The sequence below is a fragment of the Coturnix japonica genome, chromosome 2 (genome assembly GCF_054131305.1).
Source record: "Coturnix japonica strain WE chromosome 2, WE-NBRP24, whole genome shotgun sequence".
Lineage (NCBI taxonomy): Eukaryota > Metazoa > Chordata > Aves > Galliformes > Phasianidae > Coturnix > Coturnix japonica.
In genome coordinates, this window is record NC_140664.1 from 74,588,565 (window position 1) to 74,606,194 (window position 17,630).

Here is a 17,630-nt window from a genome sequence, read left to right on the forward strand (position 1 = left end):
GTTGCACTCTTTGATGTTCCTTTTTTTTTTTCTATCCAGCCCTGGAAAGAACATTTTAAAGCTGTATTTGTAAAATGTATTTAAAATCTGAGTGTGTACATTTTGGAAGGTGGGGGTGAGTGTTTGGCTTCATTCAGATCAGTGGGAGTTTTGCCATGATTTTCACGGGCCAGAATTTCGTCCTTGTTTATGTAGTTTTGCAGCCAGGCTGAAGAACTACTAGGATGCCTGGGCCAGAAAAAAGAAATCTTGAATCTCATCATTTATTTATTTATTTATTTCACTATCGCAAACAGTTGGGGTAAAAAATGCTGGGAAAATCCCAAAGAAACTGAACTGGCATAGAAGTCATATGTTTAGCTGGCTGTTTTCTAGATGCTCTTGTGTGCTCTCAATCTCCTCTGTTGCTTCCTGAGCTGAGAACGATGTGCTGCAGACCTACCCCATCTGCAGAAAGCTGCTATCCCATCACAGAGACATTTGCATTGCCTTCACTGGCAGGGGAATGCTGGGTAGCTCTTTAAGATCAGATAACAGCTAGGTGCAAGACAACCAGAAATCTGAACATACTTAGTAAGCAATGTTCCCGACTAATGTAGGCAGCAGTTGGTTTAATAGCAATTCACATCTGGTAGCCAAGGTGCTATGGGATGTGCTTGGATCAGGTTTGGGCATGCACCAGGTGAAAAACTGCTGTTAGACGATGAGTTGCTTTTTGTAAGCTTCCATTATAGGTGCGTGCAACATACAGAGCCACGTACGAGGAGGATTTCCAGGTCACATCTTTGTAACTGTGAACTGGCACCTATGGGGTTTTCAGGTGGTCTTTCTATATCTAGTAGCACTCATCAGCTTCCACATTCCCCAGTGTGTGTCTGTGCAAAAAAAAGAGTACGTGCAGCTGTTCATTTCATCTGACAAATCCCGCACCTCATATTCCAGAATAAAAGTCAACATACCTAAAGCTTCTATTTTGGGGTGAAACCAGCAAACGGCAGTGTAGCTTTTACCCCTAAAGTTGCACTGGTTGCAAAATATGGTTATATCTATGCAGCTTCTTCCCCTAAAACATCCCTTAAAATACAGTGTGCCAGACAAACTGGTCTGAACACACACACACACACACAGTTCTGTGACATTTTCAAGCTGTTGAGTGATTTCAACTGTGTTCTGTTTAACAGTCTGAGCATAGCACCTTGTGCAGACAGAGTTTTGCTGGTACCACCAAGGCTGTACTGGATGGATTATTAAAACTGGCATCACTTAAGGTAGAGGTTTGAGCTAAAAATAAGCCACTCAGTCCAAGTGGCCACATAAGGCTGTGCTATGCTACACAGCTTATCTGGTAGCAGTGACTTCAGAGGAACTACGCTGAAGAACACAAGGAGAAAATTTGGTCCCAGGCTCTGATCTCACGTAGGCCCCGGCTCTGATCTCAGAAGCTCATGTAGGCCCCAAATGCAAACAGAGAAAGCATTTGTGCTTGTTTGGTGCAGTGCTGTCCCCTTCTTTCTGCAGAATGTGCCTCAGAAGAATGAGAAACCGGTCAAGTACAGACTAATCCCTGAACGTGATGGTTGAAGAGTTGCTGGACTGGATCCTACGGGCCTAGTTAAAGAAAAAAAAAAAGAAAGAAAGAAATGACAAACCCAACAGCCCTGCTGACACAGGTTGGATTTTTGCCTGAGGGAGACCTACAGAGTTTGACAGGAGGTGAATGAAAAGTGAAATTGTTGGGTTGAGTTTCCTATTTTCTTAAAATAAACATGCCAGAAACTCCCATCAAAAATGGCACTCTGAACAGAACCAGTTTGTCTTCCTATCTTAGTCAGGACCCACTGGAGGGAACTTTGTTGAATCCTGCCAAGAGGCTGGTGGCTTTAATAAACTGGATATAAACAGGGCAGAGGGATGGCCCACAGGCCTCCCCTTGCCCCTACCAGAGGAAAAGGGCTGGGTGAGGTTTCCCTGCTGTTCAGCTGCTGGTTAACAGAAGCTGTTTTCTATTTGGGCTTGCACTGGTTGAGCAGCCCTGTCTGCAGCTGTATCGTGTTACACACTGTTATGCAACCCCATCTTTTCTTGCAAACAATGACAGGAGCAACCTAAATCACAAAACATAAAGACTATAATTAAAGAGGGGAAAGTGCTTATTTTGCATTCGGATACCCGCAGCAAATTCAGATTAGCTGAACCAGCAAATCGCATGGCAGAGGCTTAATGAGGATAACACTGGACTAAATGATGGTTGTTGTACCCCACAGTCAGCCAAGACAGTAGTGTGACCTGACTCATGCTGTCATGGCTTGGGCAGTTCTCTCTGTTCTTGACAGACTGTGAGATTTACACCAGAAACAGGCGCCTTGCAGCCAAAGGCTCTGCCTCAGCTTTCCGGACCACCAGAACTCAAGGATCCAGAATGATGCTTCAAGTCCATTTCTTACAAGTGGAAGTTTGCAGGTCCACAAATCAGACAGTAGCAACTAAGGCTGTGCCCAGAGGCTCCATGCTAGGTTTACCCCTGCCCCCTTGCAGGGAGATTCTTTCATCCATGCAGCTTGCTGCTGCGGTTAACTGTGCAAAGTGGATGCCCCCACCCAGGAATTCTGAATTTGAAGATTGTGTGACTGTGTAAAGTTCCTTAAAGCTTTGGAAAAGAAAGCACTCCTGACTCCCCTTCTTCTTCCCTCCCACCTTCTAAGGGAAAAAGAGCCATAGATTTTAAGATCTGATATTTCTTTTAGATTTTTCTTGCTGGAGGTCTTCCTTTGGGAGCTCATATTAATAGCTTACTCAGGCACTAATGGAACAGCAGCTGTTTAATGTTAAACAAAGAGAGATTTTCATCCAACTGATTGCTAGATATTTGAGTTAAATAAGAATTAATTAAGAGTAAAGGCCCTGCTTCCCTTTCAGCATGCAACTTTTACCCTGGTGAGCATCTCCATGGGAATCAGTTGAGTTTTCTGTTTTGTGCCACAGTTATTGGAGTTACTGGGACTCCAGAAGTTCTAAGCAAGATGAAAAAGAAGTGAATGTGTTGATATTGCTGCTTTGGTGACATATAAAACTATAGACCTGAGGGATCTTAGTTGACCCTAAGGATATCTAGTAGTGGGGGGGGGGGGGGGGGGGGGGGGGGGGAAAGAGCCTAAGCTTAAAGAGTAAAATATAGGGAGGATGATTCAGCACAACTGTGATGCTGTCAGCTCCACCCATCTGTTTTAATCATCCATCTTCCCCTTTTTCCTGCTGTAATAATTCTGTACACGTAGCTAGAATTGTTTTACAGATCACTGAATGCCAGAAATGATGCAAGTTAGACTATCCCAGTATCAGTGGCACGCACATCTTGCTAATTTATATTGGATATGAAGATAATTACCCATGACTTTGGGCAAGTAGGAAAACAGTTTACTTTATAGAGAGTTCTGCAAAATGCTGGTGATAAAACGTTGCAGCATCTGTTCCACTGGTTGCCCTGTGAGCACCTTCTTGTCCCACTGCTGTTGAAAACCCTGCATTATCCCTTCCCACAGCCAAGAGCTTATCTAGCTCAAGAGTCAGGCAGCTCCTCAAATAGGAAGATGTTGTATGATATTGAATAACAGCTCAATTTCTGCATACTTGTGCATTTTTTCACAGTTAATCCCTCATTCCTTCACCTTACTCTCTGAGAGGAGAAGTTCAGGCATCTTAGCCTTGAGAACAGCTCTTTTGTTACCCAGACAGTTAGCTGTATTTGAGATGCAACAGGTTATTCTACGGAGGCATCAAATAGGCTGGGGGCTGTCTTTAAGAGGAGGGTGCAGTATCACATTTTGCTGACAGCATTATCAGTCAGACATGAGATACTGCGTGTGCCAGCACAGCAGTTCTCCAGCCCAGATGTACCTATATCCAGGCTTCCTCTCTGGGCCCTACAACAAGGGATGATTCTTCACCTCACCCTGGGTTTTGGGTCCTCCATTTTTGTGCACATCCTGGAACAAAAACCACAGTACCCGTGGACCAGTCTAGTCCTGCTCAGCTTTGCCATAGGCTCTGGGAGGGAATCATGATGATTTTGTATGCTAACAAGCCCTTAATTACATTTGCTTTTAGAAGCCTCCTCCCCTTAGCTTGGCTGAATTCACAGCATTCAGTTCATCCTGTGCCTGAACATACAGCAAGTGACTCGTCTTACATACTGATGGAGGAAAGGGATCATTTCAAAGCCATAAGGCAGAGACTGGGCAGGCAGTCAGCTTGAGGAGGCAGGGGGCTTTGCAAAGTGGAGCTAATGAGGTCAGCTCAGCAGTGTATTGCCTTTGGGGCTGTCCTGAGTCGTTCGCCTGCTTTCAGTCAAATGATAAAGCAGCAGCTGGTACAAACCACCATTTTCATTACTGTTATATTTGACCCTAGAGCAGGAAAGAAACACAGTTTGAGCGGGTTTTTTTAATTTCTTTAGGAATTATGGAGGCAGAGCCAAGATGGCTGGAAGTACTGCCCCTAGTGCCCTCCCATTGAGTCAAGCTGAGCTGGCATTCCCTTTGTCTACAGGAGTTTCTTTGCACCCCTTGATGCTTTCCTGACCATGAAAGTACTGTTGCCAGGCAATTTCTATTTACTTATTTATTTATTTATTTATTACAAGTCACTGGTGTCTCCCTCACAAAGATCCAAGGAAAATTTCCCTAGGATGAGGCACCGGGATTTCCCTGGTTCCCAGTACCTCATTGGATGGAGGAACTGATGTGTATTTGATACTTCTTCAGAAGTCACATATTTACAAAGTCAGATGCTGACATCAAATACTTGGTAACTTAAGAAGATGGAATGTTACACCGGTGTATTCTTCTTTTTCCTCCACGTCTTCCCTTCCTCTAGCTCAAAAGTCTTTAACTCTCTTTTACTTTACTGCTTACAACCATTTGAAGCAGGCTCTTCTCTTTTTCAGCTTTCAGTGACTCCAGTCAAAGAGTTAATCTCTTCTAAGTATGTTAAATACAAAAGTTCTCTTCTGGCTCTCCACCGCTTTGCTAAAGTCTGTCCTTCCCTTCCTTCCCACTGCCCTCCTCCTCCCCCCCCCTTTTTTTTTGGGAATCAAATTTATGGTTGCCTCTCCGCAGAGTATGAAAGTTTCTTTTATTATTATTTTAAGTCCAAAATATAGCTGCCGTGGTGTCCCACTTCCTGGATGACATTGGCAACCTTTTGTGTGGCTACTGACATTTCAAGAGAACCATCTCTACAGGCAGTCTGTGTTTGGCTAAATTTAGCCAGCCACGGATCAAGTGGCAAGTATGTTCCACCCTGAAACCTATTTTAGGTAGGGACTCGGCATAGGCACCAAGAGGTTAAAAAGTTGTGTGGGGGAGAAAGAGAAGGGAAAAAAAAAAAAAGACAAGAAGCAAAATATTTTGCAAGAATTGTTGCTATGTTCTAAGCTTCAGCTTGTGAACGCTGAGGCTCTGAATCACGTTCACTGGGGAAACAGCTGCAGCTGTTTAAGATGCTACTGCTCCTCAGCTGTTTGTTACCTACTTTTTGCAAGCTGGGCCCTTAGGACAAACTTTCCCAGCAGCTAAAACTCAGTGCACCAGCTTCTAACCTGAAGGAAAAAAAGACAGGCGTATGTGCCTCTCTCACCAGCATTGCTGTTGGGTGCAGTAGTCCCCCTAGGGAGCTCTGTGGAGGGCATGGATATAGAAAGCAACCACAGCAAGTTTCTGCAAGGGGTTATAGAAAACCATATTTACGTGTACAGCGTGCCCGAGTCCTCCTGACTGTACTCTGGTGTCCCAGATCAGAAAATGCATTTCTACAGTTCAGCTGTGCCTGGGTTAGTTGAAATTGTTTTGGAAAATTGGCTTGGCTAAATCACAGAGAAACCATGGTGTGGACATGCTGGTCTGTAATTAATTGATGAGCGCTAACCAGATAAAAACCAGTTGTCAACTCGCCTAAGTGCATTCAAATGGGCTTGTGCCTGCTTAGCTAAGCAGTTCAAACCCTGTTTTGATTCTAGACCCAGTTTATTCCCTTGTATAAAAGCACAGGCTAGCTAAAAGAAGATGTGAGGCTCCCCTGGCACAGGATAGACAGTTGCATGCCCCCATCTTCCCTCTGCCTGGAGACGGAGGATCCCAGGAGGCCTGCCAGCACCTGACTCAGGGCAAAGCATCGCAGGGACTGACTGTAATGGATGAGAGCCACACCCGGGCCAGCTAAATAGCACACCTGGGTGCTGTCTGCTCCAGCAACGATTGGGAAAGATGCCGGTGTTTCCTGGCAGGGCCCCCTGACAGCATGCCCGTGGCTCACCTGGGCCCAGCCGTGAGCAGCCCTGCGAGCTCACACAGCTCTGAGGCCTGGTGCTGCCCCAGCCTGCGCGGGTGGGAGCTGGCACGGCTGCTCCTGCCTTGCCTGGGGAGGGATCTGGGTGAAACTCTGCTGGGGCAGCTGAGTCACCCACAGATGTGAGAAACAGGGACGCGACAGCTGCTTTCTGCAGGGATGCTGGGCATCCAGAAATGTAAGAAATTCCCGGCTGTGCTGCTGGCCTCAACTTCCCTTAGAAACAAAGCAGTAATTACTCTATCGCAAAGTTCAAGCTCTGGAATACCAAATGCTACTTAAGGGAGTGTTCATACAACTGTCGCTTGTTCTGTGTTTTATTATCAGCTCTAGCACTTACTCAAATGGAAGCAAGCTGTGGAGCTAGCGGTTTGCTCATCATGCAGCTTGTGTTTCACTGAGCTCAATAGGTAAAATAGTTTGAGGTCTTCCGTGCTGTTAAGTGCAGTGTGCAAATGAGCACTGTACAAATGTTTAAATGCTTTAGTATCATAGTCACTGGAAAAAGAAGAGGGTGTGCCTCTCTCCTTTTGTTAGGATGCGCAGAGCAGACCCTTATTGTTAAATGTTAACACAGGTTTTGACCAGCCTGAAAGGCATCTTGGCTTTGAGATGGGGAAACCACTGTGCTCCGTGTTTAGGAGAGACGTTTTCTAAGTATTCAGCACAAAAAGCATGAGAGCATTTAGTACTCAGCCCTCAAATATTTTTAATCCTCTAGAAAAACTGGCTATGTTCAGCCATCTTGGCATTCCTAAAACCAGCGGGAGAAACAACCCTTGAGCAGATGTAGAAAAGGCTGGTTCAGAAGAAAGCAATACTTCAAGGCTGCTTGGAAAAAGAAAGAATTTAATTCCCACCTTAATTGGTGAAATGGGCTCTTTTCTATTGATTTCAGTAAGTGCTGCAGCAGGCACTAATGGACTGAAGTCTATCACAGATAGACTGAACCTCACTGAAAGTGGTGGTGGAAAGGGAATCTCCATGTTGGGAGTAAAAAATAAAAGTCCCTAATGTGAATTTGATGATGGAAACGGTTGAACCCCAGGCCCAGACACACACTCCTGACAGGTGACGTGTGTTTCTGCTGACTGTTGACTGTTCAGATACACAAGGACTAAGAAGAATCAGTAAAGATCAGTAAAGATCTCTCTTAATGATGGAGAAAGGCCGTCCTAGTGCTTAATTGCTTCTGAACACATGATCCATCTCTCCCCATGCCTCTGTTCCTTCTCTCTAACTCTGAGATGAGCCACAGAGGAAACAAAATTGATCCCCACACCCTTTGCACTCTCAACAGCAAATCTTCCCCCCTCAAGTAGGATCACCTTGCTGAACCCATTTTCTTTGGGATGGCAGGTATTGCCATCCTGGCCTGAGGGAGAAACACAGCTCTGAATGGGAACTGTGAGAAAGTAAGGGGCTGCAAACTAAGGGTGATTCTCAGGAAGAAGTCTTCTGAGTCTTGTGTTGGCAGCTGAAGCTGTTAATGAACAGGCTGTGGATCCACTGTGGGGGATAGGCAGCTGCATCAATATCTGGCACTGACAATTCTTCTGGTGCACCAGGTTGGGGGAGCAGGTGTGTGCCATGTCCAGCTTCTCTCTGCAGGGCAGCAGTCCTTGGCTGAGAAGGGTCAATCACCCAAAGCTGGTAGCACCCTTGAGTCCCACAGACGGAGCAGCCAGAGCTGTTGTCACGCTCTGAAGAGACCTTTAAACAGGGTATGAATTTCAAAAAAGGACGTGAGAATGTGAGCAAATACATTGCTTTGTGTTGTTTGATCTTTGCTGCGCTCACAGTGGGTAGAAAGAAGGAATTTATGCATTCTTTGTAAGGGATGGAGGGAACACCTTATTTAGCTACCAAATCAGCTTGTAACGGAAACTTGCCGCTCCCTACATTTTTGGCTGGCTGCTGAGGTCAGATGGGATAATGCCAGAGTTAGCATTTGTCCTAGTTACTGAGGAAAGAGCTCTGTCTTGTCAACGTAGGTTGAAATCACCTCATACTGTGGATGTACGTCTCTAACGTGCAAGGAGATTTTTATCACTGAAATCTTAAAGCGCTAGGAAAGCGGTTTTGATACAAATCAAGATGATTGCTTAACTGGAAGCTTTCTATTTTCATGCCGTTTGCCCTGTGTTGGTGCGTGACACTCGGTACGTGCCAAAAAGCAAGGGCCCAGCAGGATAGTTCAAGAGTTCTTAAAGTCTGTGGCTGGATCCTCACTGCTTTTCGCAATTACTGGTATTACTTCAGAGGGGCCTGCTTTGAAGGGCCGCTGGTGATGGCAGAGGTAGTAGCAGCTGGGGCACTGCAACCCTTCTGTGTTTCATGACAGCCTTTCCTGTGTCAAGAGCCCAGGTGCAAGCCCTTGTTATGAGAGAGGAGGGGCTGCCAGCTCCTTGGGAAAGCTGTTAATGGGGTTGGTGGCCAGAAAATCAGTGCTTCTGGGTAGTTCTCTTACCAAATTTGAGGAGTTCCTGGAGAAACATAAGATCATAGAGATTGGAAAAAGACCATGGAGATCATCTAGTTTAGATGATGAGATCATAGATTTAGGTTGATGAGATCATCATCAACCCATCACCACCATGTCTATTCTTCTTGCTAGCCTTGGTGGGAAGCAGGGTAGCTACAGGCTTGCATGCTTGCCTGCAGCAAAGGTGAGTGTTCTGAGAGATTTTGAGTCTACTGAGAGACTTTGTGCATGTACATGGAGTAGCTCTTCCACCTGGATGTACTGCATCATGTTCAGGAGAGGATGAGAACTTCTGGCCTGTCTGGTTAGAAGTTTGGGCACTGCTTTCCTGAATCATATAATTTGCAGAGCCTCGCTTTCTGTTGGTAGTTTCTACAGTTGTGGTAGAGAAGGGCCAAGTTTCAGGGAGGAAAACATGGCTGTGAGAACTTTCAAATCACTAAAAAAAGACACAGTCACTGCAATCTTTACTATGACTCATCTAAGCTGTTACTTGAAGAAGACAGGCTGGTGAGCAGTTGTGGACCTTTTTGCTCAAGGGGAGTAGCACTTATCTGTGAACTTGTTGAAGTCCTGAAAGCAGAATTGGTGTAGGTGAGTGGTTCCCATGCTGAGCCTCTGACCACTGATTTCCTTCCAGCCACTGCCAGATGTAGCTTAGGGAGGGCTAGCAGGTCATGGCTGGCTAGTTTCTCCACTGCTACTGCACAAGTCTAAGGAATTAAAATCCAGCACGTGTTTTTTCATGATTATCTTTCTCCTGCAAACATTGAAATAGTTGCATGTATATCAATGATTCCTGCATGCAGAGGCTTTATGCTGCAGTGAGTGTAGCTAAAGAGGCTGGGGAGGGCCTGCAAGGAAACCTGCTGTCTGTATTACTGATGGGAGTGGTGATTTCAGGATGTTTTAGCAATGCTCTTCCCAGTTAATGCTTAATTTGAAGTTCACAAAGAATAAAAGCACTGCTGTGAATCAGTACGCAGTAGCTTGTTCAGACGCCTTCCTGCAGTGAGCAAGCCACGCTCCTGCAGGGCCTTGCTGGGACATCAAGGTGCCACTAGAAGAGTCTTGGCAAGTCTTGCAGCATGGCTTCCTCATCCATGGAGATTATAGACCTGTTGAGTCCCAGCAGGAATGAGTGCTCAGCCAGTCCTGGTGCAAACTGCTTGCAGAATGGTAGGCTTGCACCATTCCCCTGCCTGGGAGCTGGAGTGGCTGTCCCCTGCACACTGTTTGCTCAGGGAGAGGGAGCTGGGGTGCTGAGCAGCGATAACGTGTCTGTCCTGATAAAGTGCTTTTGTTGTTTGCCTGCTAGGTCAGCACCAGGTAGGTGTACTGCATTACAGCGCATTAAGGGTGTAGGCTGCCTGGAAAAAGAAAGAAAAAAAAAAGTTAAAAGGGACTTTGGATGGGCTGGGTCCAGGTGTCAGAGGGTTAAAACAGAACAGTTCCGGTAGTTGCTGGAGGGTGAAAGTTGTATAACATCACCTTGTGCAGAGTAAACATCTCTATCTCAGCTAGCCAGCCCGCTGAAGTTCTGATGTGAGAGAGCACGAGAGAAACACTCCCGCAATCATAAAGCCATCGTCTGCTTTACGGAGGTTTAGTTTGTTGGGTTGTTATTTTTCAGCCAAGCTTTTTGTAATGCTGCATCGCCATCCTCAAGGCAGGAAAAAAGATTACGGGGGAGGAGGTGGGAGGGGAAACAAAAACCAACCACCGTTTCGTGGCAAACCTCAGCAGTTTAACAGTGCCACCTCCTGGATGTCCCCGGCCTGGCGACAGCTCTGCACTGACGTGTCCTATGCTTACTTGTCCCCACGAGGTCCCATACAATGACTCTGGTCTCCTGCAGCATCTCGGTGAGGGCACGGGGTTGCAGGGGGAAAAATCAGCTGCAAGTTACACCTAGTCGACACAGCGGCCAGATACAGCATGATATACAAGGGCCGGTCAGGGCAGGTTATCTCCACTTCATGCAAAACCCACAAGTTTTCCAATATGTTTTTGTCTGCAGGGGATGAAAAGAAGGGATGTTGTGCTCAGACTATCAAACAGTTTTGTTTCAAGGAGGGGGCAGGGGTGATCTTCTTTGGGAAGGTCAGACCCATTGTTCAGGTGCTTGATATTTAAACTTCTCCAAATGTTAATTAAATGCAATTGGTAGGAAGCTATTTGAAAATGAGAAGCCTTGTTCCTATAGCGTGACCCAGGAAGTCTTGAGAACAAAGTCTTTTATGCAGTCTTTATATATTTCTCATGGGGAGGAAAGCCCCTCTGAAGTCTTTGTTTCTGCAGAGCATCACTTTCTGACAGGCTTTTTCCACACAGCTGCAGGGAGAAATCAGACCTGCAGTTAAGGAAAAGGCGTAAGGCTTTCTCCTTGGGAACAGAACAGGATTTACTGGGGTTCCTTGCTGCCCTGTCCTTTAGGCCCTTGGTTCCTTACTCACATCAACTGACCCAGGACATGGCTGCTGCACAGGGCATGTGGCTGTAGCTGGGCAGTCACATGGGGGCTGAGTGGTGTTTCAAATGACTCCTGATACAGGATGGTGTGGTTCCTCATTGAGATGGGGCATTAGATGGAAAGCAAGGACCTGCCTATGTCTGGCACTGAGAAGACAGGGGTTGGTATAGTGAAGAAAAAGCCATCCCTGGGAAGCCCGTGCCATTTGGCTCCAGATAAAACCTCAGTATTGGTGCTCTGCAATACCACAGGTGCTGTGCTTCTGATGGCCACTAGAGCAGCCAAGGCAGACATTTGGGCTCAGGGTGGATTTCCTGAGGTATGCCAGCTGCTTCAGTGCACTCTTAAGAACACCTATAGATGGTTAGGGCCTTATGGGCAGTCTCTTCCTGCTCTAACAAAGTAATCCATCTTTACAGAGGTTCCAGTAACAGTATGGTAGTTTTTTTTGTGTTGTTTTCCCCTCTAGATGGTACAACAAATGCATTCACTTATGCAGCAGTAGAGCAGCTTCCTAATTCCATCTCTGTAATACCATTTAGGCCCTGTCTTCTGATTTATGTCTGTATTTCCTGTGCTCCCCCCTCCTTTTCACTTTTTTTCCCCCCATCCTATAGTGTTTTCTGTGGGCAGGAAGCAAGAATGAGTTGCTAGAAGTGGCAGAAACTTCTTGAGATGAATTTGTTGGAAAGAAATGATAGTGTGGTCGTGCCTCCTGAATGGCACTTCAGCCTGTGGTGTGGCAATACAGGAGTCTCAGTGGTACTTCAGGCTTAAAGCAGCAGTCAGTCTCATCTTTATCTCTGGGAACATGGTGGAACAACTTATTTTGGATGTAATCTCCAAGCAAGTGGAAGAGAAGGTTATCAAGAGTAGTCATTGTAGATTCGCCAAGGGGAAGTCATTCTTGACTAACCTGGTAGCCTTCTATGAAGTCTTGACTGGCTGGATAGAGGTGGGGAGAACAGTGGATGTTATGTACCTTGACTTCATTAAGGTCTTGTTTAACATCTACATCAGTGACCTGAATGAAGGGATAGAGTCCACCCTTGGCAAGTCTGGTGACAATATGAAGCTGGGAGGAGTGGACGAGACATGAGAAGGATGAGAAAGCTGTGCTGCCATTCAGCAAGACATGAACAGGGTGGAGACTTGGGTGGAGAGGAACTTAATAAGTTTCAACAAGGGCAAGTGTACAGCCCTACACCTGGGGAGAAATAACTGCATGCATCAGTACAAGTGAGGGGCTGACCTGCTGGAAATTACCTCTGTGGAGAAGGACCTGGGTGTCCTGAATGACAACAGGCTGGCCATAAGCCAGCAGTGTACCCTTATGGCCTGGAAAGCCAATGGTATCCTGGGGTACATTAAAAACAGGGTGGCCAGTAGGTTGAGGGAGGTGATCCTCCTCCTCTATTCTGCCCTGTTGAGGCCACATCTAAAGTGCTATGTCCAGTTCAAGAAAGACAGGAGACTACTGGAGAGAATCCAGTGGAAGGCCACAGAGGTGATGAGGGGCATGGAGCATCTGCTGTAAGAGGAAAGGCTGAGAGACCTGGTGCTGTTAAACCTGGAGTAAAGAAAACTAAGGGTGGGTCTTATCAATGCTTATGAATTCAATGGGGTCAGGCTCAGTGGTGCCCAGAAATAGGACAAAAGACACAAACTGGAACACAGGAAGTTCCATCTGAACATGAGGAATAGCATACTTACTTTGAGGGTGACAGAGCACTGGAACAGGCTACACAGAGAGGCAATGGAGTCTTCTTATCTGGAGATACTCAAAGCCCCTCTGGACACTTTCCTGTGCAACCTGCTGTAGGGAACCTGCTTTAGCTGAGGGTTGTACTGGGTGATGTCCAGAGAGTCCTTTTCAACCCCTACAATTCTGTGATAAGGAACACTACATCTGGGACCTCAACCCCCCAGCACAGATGAAGAATATGTGGTTTGCACCAGGCCAATGAACTGACCGAGCATAAGATAACCACATAAAGCTACAGTGCAGCTCCTGTGTGTTGAAACAACTTAGGAGTTCTTCCAGCCAATTCATCTGTTGGAGGTCCCACAGCATCGAGACACCATTTAATAGTTTTTTGGATTTCCTTCAAAAGGGATCACGAGTGAGCCTTCTTCCTACCAGCTCTGTCTGCTGTGGAACACCTGCCTGTGTCTAGGAGTCTCTTTTGCTTGTTTCATCTGTTAGCCAGCACCCTTTCCAAACTAACTACTTTCCTTGGCCTGGCTGCTTCCTCTGGGCTTGAGCAGATGAGGATCATGTCTTCATATTCTACTGTTAACTCTGTCTTACAAATGTTTGGGATTTCATCTTAAGTGGGAGGTAAAAAAAAGAAAACATGACACAGAAACAACAAACGAAACAAAACCAAAACCAGACAGCAAAAACAACACAAGATTTGTAGAGAAAATATCTCATAACCCTGATGGAGGTCTTAAATGTGTGAAGATCTGCCCAGAAAGATCGTGACTGCAGATAAGTCAGTACAGACAAATTTCCTTGAACTCTCATGAGTGGACAAGGACTCAGCTTTATTTTGCTGTGTGTGTGCTACAGAATACTCAGCTGTGGTTAAACCCTGAGATGCTTCAGAATCTGCTTGAAGTTTCTCACCTTGGTTGTGCTTGGCGTTTGCACCTGTGTTTCTCTTTCCTGCTTGCTAGTGTCAGAGCAGTTTGCATTACTGACAGGAGTATACAAGAGGTTTGTGTGAGCAAGCAGTAGCAGCTTGGAGGTGCAGAAAACCTGCAGTGTTTCCCTGCCACATTCTGCAATTGCAAGATTGAAACTCATCTTAGCTGCGGCTTTAGGCCTGCTTGGTTATTTGTACTCATCATTCAGAAAGTTCTGATATGTTTGTAAATTGTCTTCTGCCACGTGTTTACCCTTGGAGATGTTGACACAGGAATTAGGGATGGAAAAGCATTGTGCGTTCCTGATCTGCAGTTACCTAACATCCAGGGAGACCTTGAATTTGTTGCTACATTCCTGTTTTTTAGGGAACAAACCAAGCTATGAATAATGAATATGAGCTCTGGGGCAAAACTATTTTCCATTCATAAAATTCAACACTAAAACCTTGGTAGTAATTTCTCAGCCTGCTACAAAAGCAGTAGGAACTCCATCTTGGCACCAGAAAACTACTGAGCACTTCTAGTTTTTGCTGTGCCACATTTAATAGGTAAATTGGTTCAACTCTGATTTTTAACTGGAGAAAACAAAGATTTCTCCATGTAATTGGTGCATACTGGTAGGGTTCCTAATCTGATCAGTTTGAACTTGGAAAAAATAATGAAGGCAAAACAAAACCCATTTTCCTTCTCTTGGCATTCAGAATGGGAAATAGCTGGGGCATAGCTTGAATAAATCAATTAGAAGGAACAGATGAAAGTTGTAGCATTGTGTTTTCAGCTGCATTAGAAGCTTCTGCGCAGACAGTGAAGTTTCTGCTTCATATGAGGGAGCGAGAAAGAACTACCAGCATCCTATGATCAGTTACAGTCTCAGCTCTGCAGTTGTTTCAGGGATCCTGTGGGGGCTCAGGCAGAGTAGTGCTTGGAGGGAGGCAAATAACCATCAATGCATCATGCAAAGGTTAAAAGAGATATTTGATTTGGGTGCTCTAGGAAAGAGTACCTCAAGACTTCCAGGAAAGCCTGGTTATGACTCACTCTTCTTCTGCCCTGGAACAGCCCATTGCTTTTCTAACTGCTTGTTAAGTGATAAAGGAAGTGAAGTTTTGCAAGGGTCAGCAGAGCACCCTGAATCAAAGAATCTGCTTTTTTCAAGGTAAGGCTGCACCAAATTGGGGGCAGGCAAATGAGCATGGTGGAGAATAATCTGTGCTTTTTATCACTCTGACCCCAGCTGTAAAACTTACCATAAGAAAGCTATTAAAATGGAATCTACACAAGCAAACAAAGGGCACGGGATTATCAGCAAACATTTGTTTTGGCTCTGGTGAAGCTACTCTCCTGATCAAAGCAGCTGGAGTTTGAACCTCTTTTAAATTTTCCATACCCTGCTTGGTTTGGGAGTGCCATGCTCCTCCACTGATGGCATCGGTGTCCTCTGAGCAGCCAAGTGGAAGAAGGAAGGTATCAGTAGGGAGAAAGAAAGTATGTGTGAGGCTGTTATGCTGCAGTGTGAGACAAGAGTAGCTTATTTTAGCTTTGCCAGCCTCTGCCTGTGTAAGGAAAACAACCTAAGGCTTATTGTATAACTAGATAGTACAGACATTATCACTGGGCCAACAGGGAATGTCTTACCCTCTTGCAGGCTCATGCCTGGGAGGCTGAGAAGCTCTGCAACCCTTATCAACAAAATACCCCGCTGGCAGAAACCCCCCTGAGCTGCAGGCTGGGCCCTTTGAGAGCTGATTCTCTGTCTGATCTCTTTGTTCAGGGTTTTCCCCCATCTGGAGATGCATGAATCCCTCTTTGCAATTTGTCTCCTGGCTGATACTAATTGATCCTCTGTGATCCTTTCAGGCTCCTTGGTCAGTGTCCTATGTCTGTGGGGTGACAGTCACTTGGTGAACGTGAACTCTTAGGCTCACCTGTAGGGGAAACGCTTCTGGGAGCAGCTGATGTGGGTGTGGAACACAGTAATGGTATGAAAGCAGAGGGAGGAGAAGGTTTTAAGGCCCCATGAGCAGGATCTTTCTATGCAAACATCTCTCATTTCAGTGCATAGGTTAAGAGCAGAACAAAGGCAGCTTTATTTCTGATTTATTTATTTATTTATTGTCTGCTCTTTAATTTCTCACGGTTTTAATTCCCTCTTGAATGCTGCTGGTAAGATTGCTGTAAACACTGATGTGTTTGAGATCAGGTTCAGTTCTAGGGCCAGGCTGGGTGAATTACATCGGCTAACACAGTGTCTTTCCTCACTGGTTTGTGGCAGTGCTGAATGGCCATATTGTCACTGAGGGGAAACTACAGCAGTGTCAGACACTGGCAGAGCAAGATTTTCCCCCTCCTTGTCTCAGGAGATCATATGTGACTTTCTGTCCTCCTGTCTTTCATAACCAGCTCTTGTGCTGCACGAGGAAGGTGCTGCATCCAGTGTGTGAAGCACAGGAAGGTTTTCCTGTTCTAGGCTGGTTGAACACTGATGAGTGCCATGTCTCTGGCAGAGGGCAGTCTTTTAGAGCTGCAGAGGGGGATGTAATGTGATGGAATTGGGTGGTCGAGATCTAGAAGCTGGGGGCAGAGCTTGTGGGCCTCCTGGCATGTAAATGCATGGAAGCTCTGTTTGTGTCTGATATCTTGAACCTTGTCTGCTGAGATGCTCTGGTATGTACAGTAACCATGGCTCAAGTCTCCAACAGGGTTGCAGGAGTGCTGTAGTAACAGTTTCATATTCACTTTACCTGATCTGAGTGTATTTTTAGTGAGCTGATCATTGGCCATGAAGATGTTCAGAGGGGCTGGGGCTTGTTTAGCCCGGAAAAGAGAAGGCTCTGGGGAGACCTCATTGCAGCTTTCCAGTACTTAATGGGAGATTATAAGCAGGAAGAGGAGAAACATTTTACACAGTTAGATAGTGATAGGATAAGGGGGACTGGCTTTAAACTAAAAGAGGGGAAATTAAAGTGAGACGTTAGGGAGAAATGTTGTGTTCTAAGAGTGGTGAGGCACTGCCATAGGCTGCCCAGAGGAGCTCTGGGTGCCCCATCCCTGGAGGTGTTCAAGGCCAGATTGGATAAGGCCCAAGGCAGCCTGAGTTGCTAAAGTAGGTGATTGAAACTGACTGGCTATAAATTTCCTTCCAACCTAAGCCATTCTATTATTGTGTTTGCCTGAGACCTGTGGGAGGTCCTGGGGAGCAGGATCCTGCTCCATCCATCCCACTGAGGCACTTGTGAGTCCTGGGAGGAAGGTTAATTCAGAAGAATCTACTAAAAAGCCTGAGGTCCATCTTCTGTGCAGATCCTCCATTGTAGTCTGTTGTGTGAGAACTGTGGGCTGCTTTACCTTCCCTGTGTCCTTGAGGAGAACTGGCTAGAAATGCTCAGGTCCCTGTTTTTGCCAAATGCAGCCACCTCTTTGCTCAGGCTGCAAAGCCCTGCAGGATATTGCTCTCATCCTTGCATGGCTAAGCTATATTCAGAGCCCGAGTGTTTCTATAGTGGCCTTATTAAGCTTTTTGAGGCTATTCTAGAAAGGCAGCTGCAGTAACTGTCAAGTGCATTTGAGTTCAGGTGCGACAGACTACAGCACAAACCTTCTGGGAGAGCATAGAAATCATTAGCTGCTCTGGGACTGAGGAAGATGAGGTTTTTGTTGCTTGACTATGCAGGATGTTGC

General features: G+C 45.8%; 1 protein-coding gene and 1 long non-coding RNA gene across 3 annotated transcripts in view; one reads left to right on the plus strand and one right to left on the minus strand.

Annotated features, from left to right (window-relative positions):
* Positions 1–17,630, plus strand: part of F13A1 (coagulation factor XIII A chain) — a 208,662-nt gene that overhangs the window by 23,600 nt on the left and 167,432 nt on the right. The window lies entirely within an intron of this gene.
* On the minus strand, positions 8,976–10,501 carry LOC146761956 (uncharacterized). The gene is made up of 2 exons (XR_014942790.1): positions 10,319–10,501; positions 8,976–10,197 (listed from the first exon to the last, which is right to left on the minus strand). It is a non-coding gene; the product is annotated as an uncharacterized LOC146761956 (long non-coding RNA).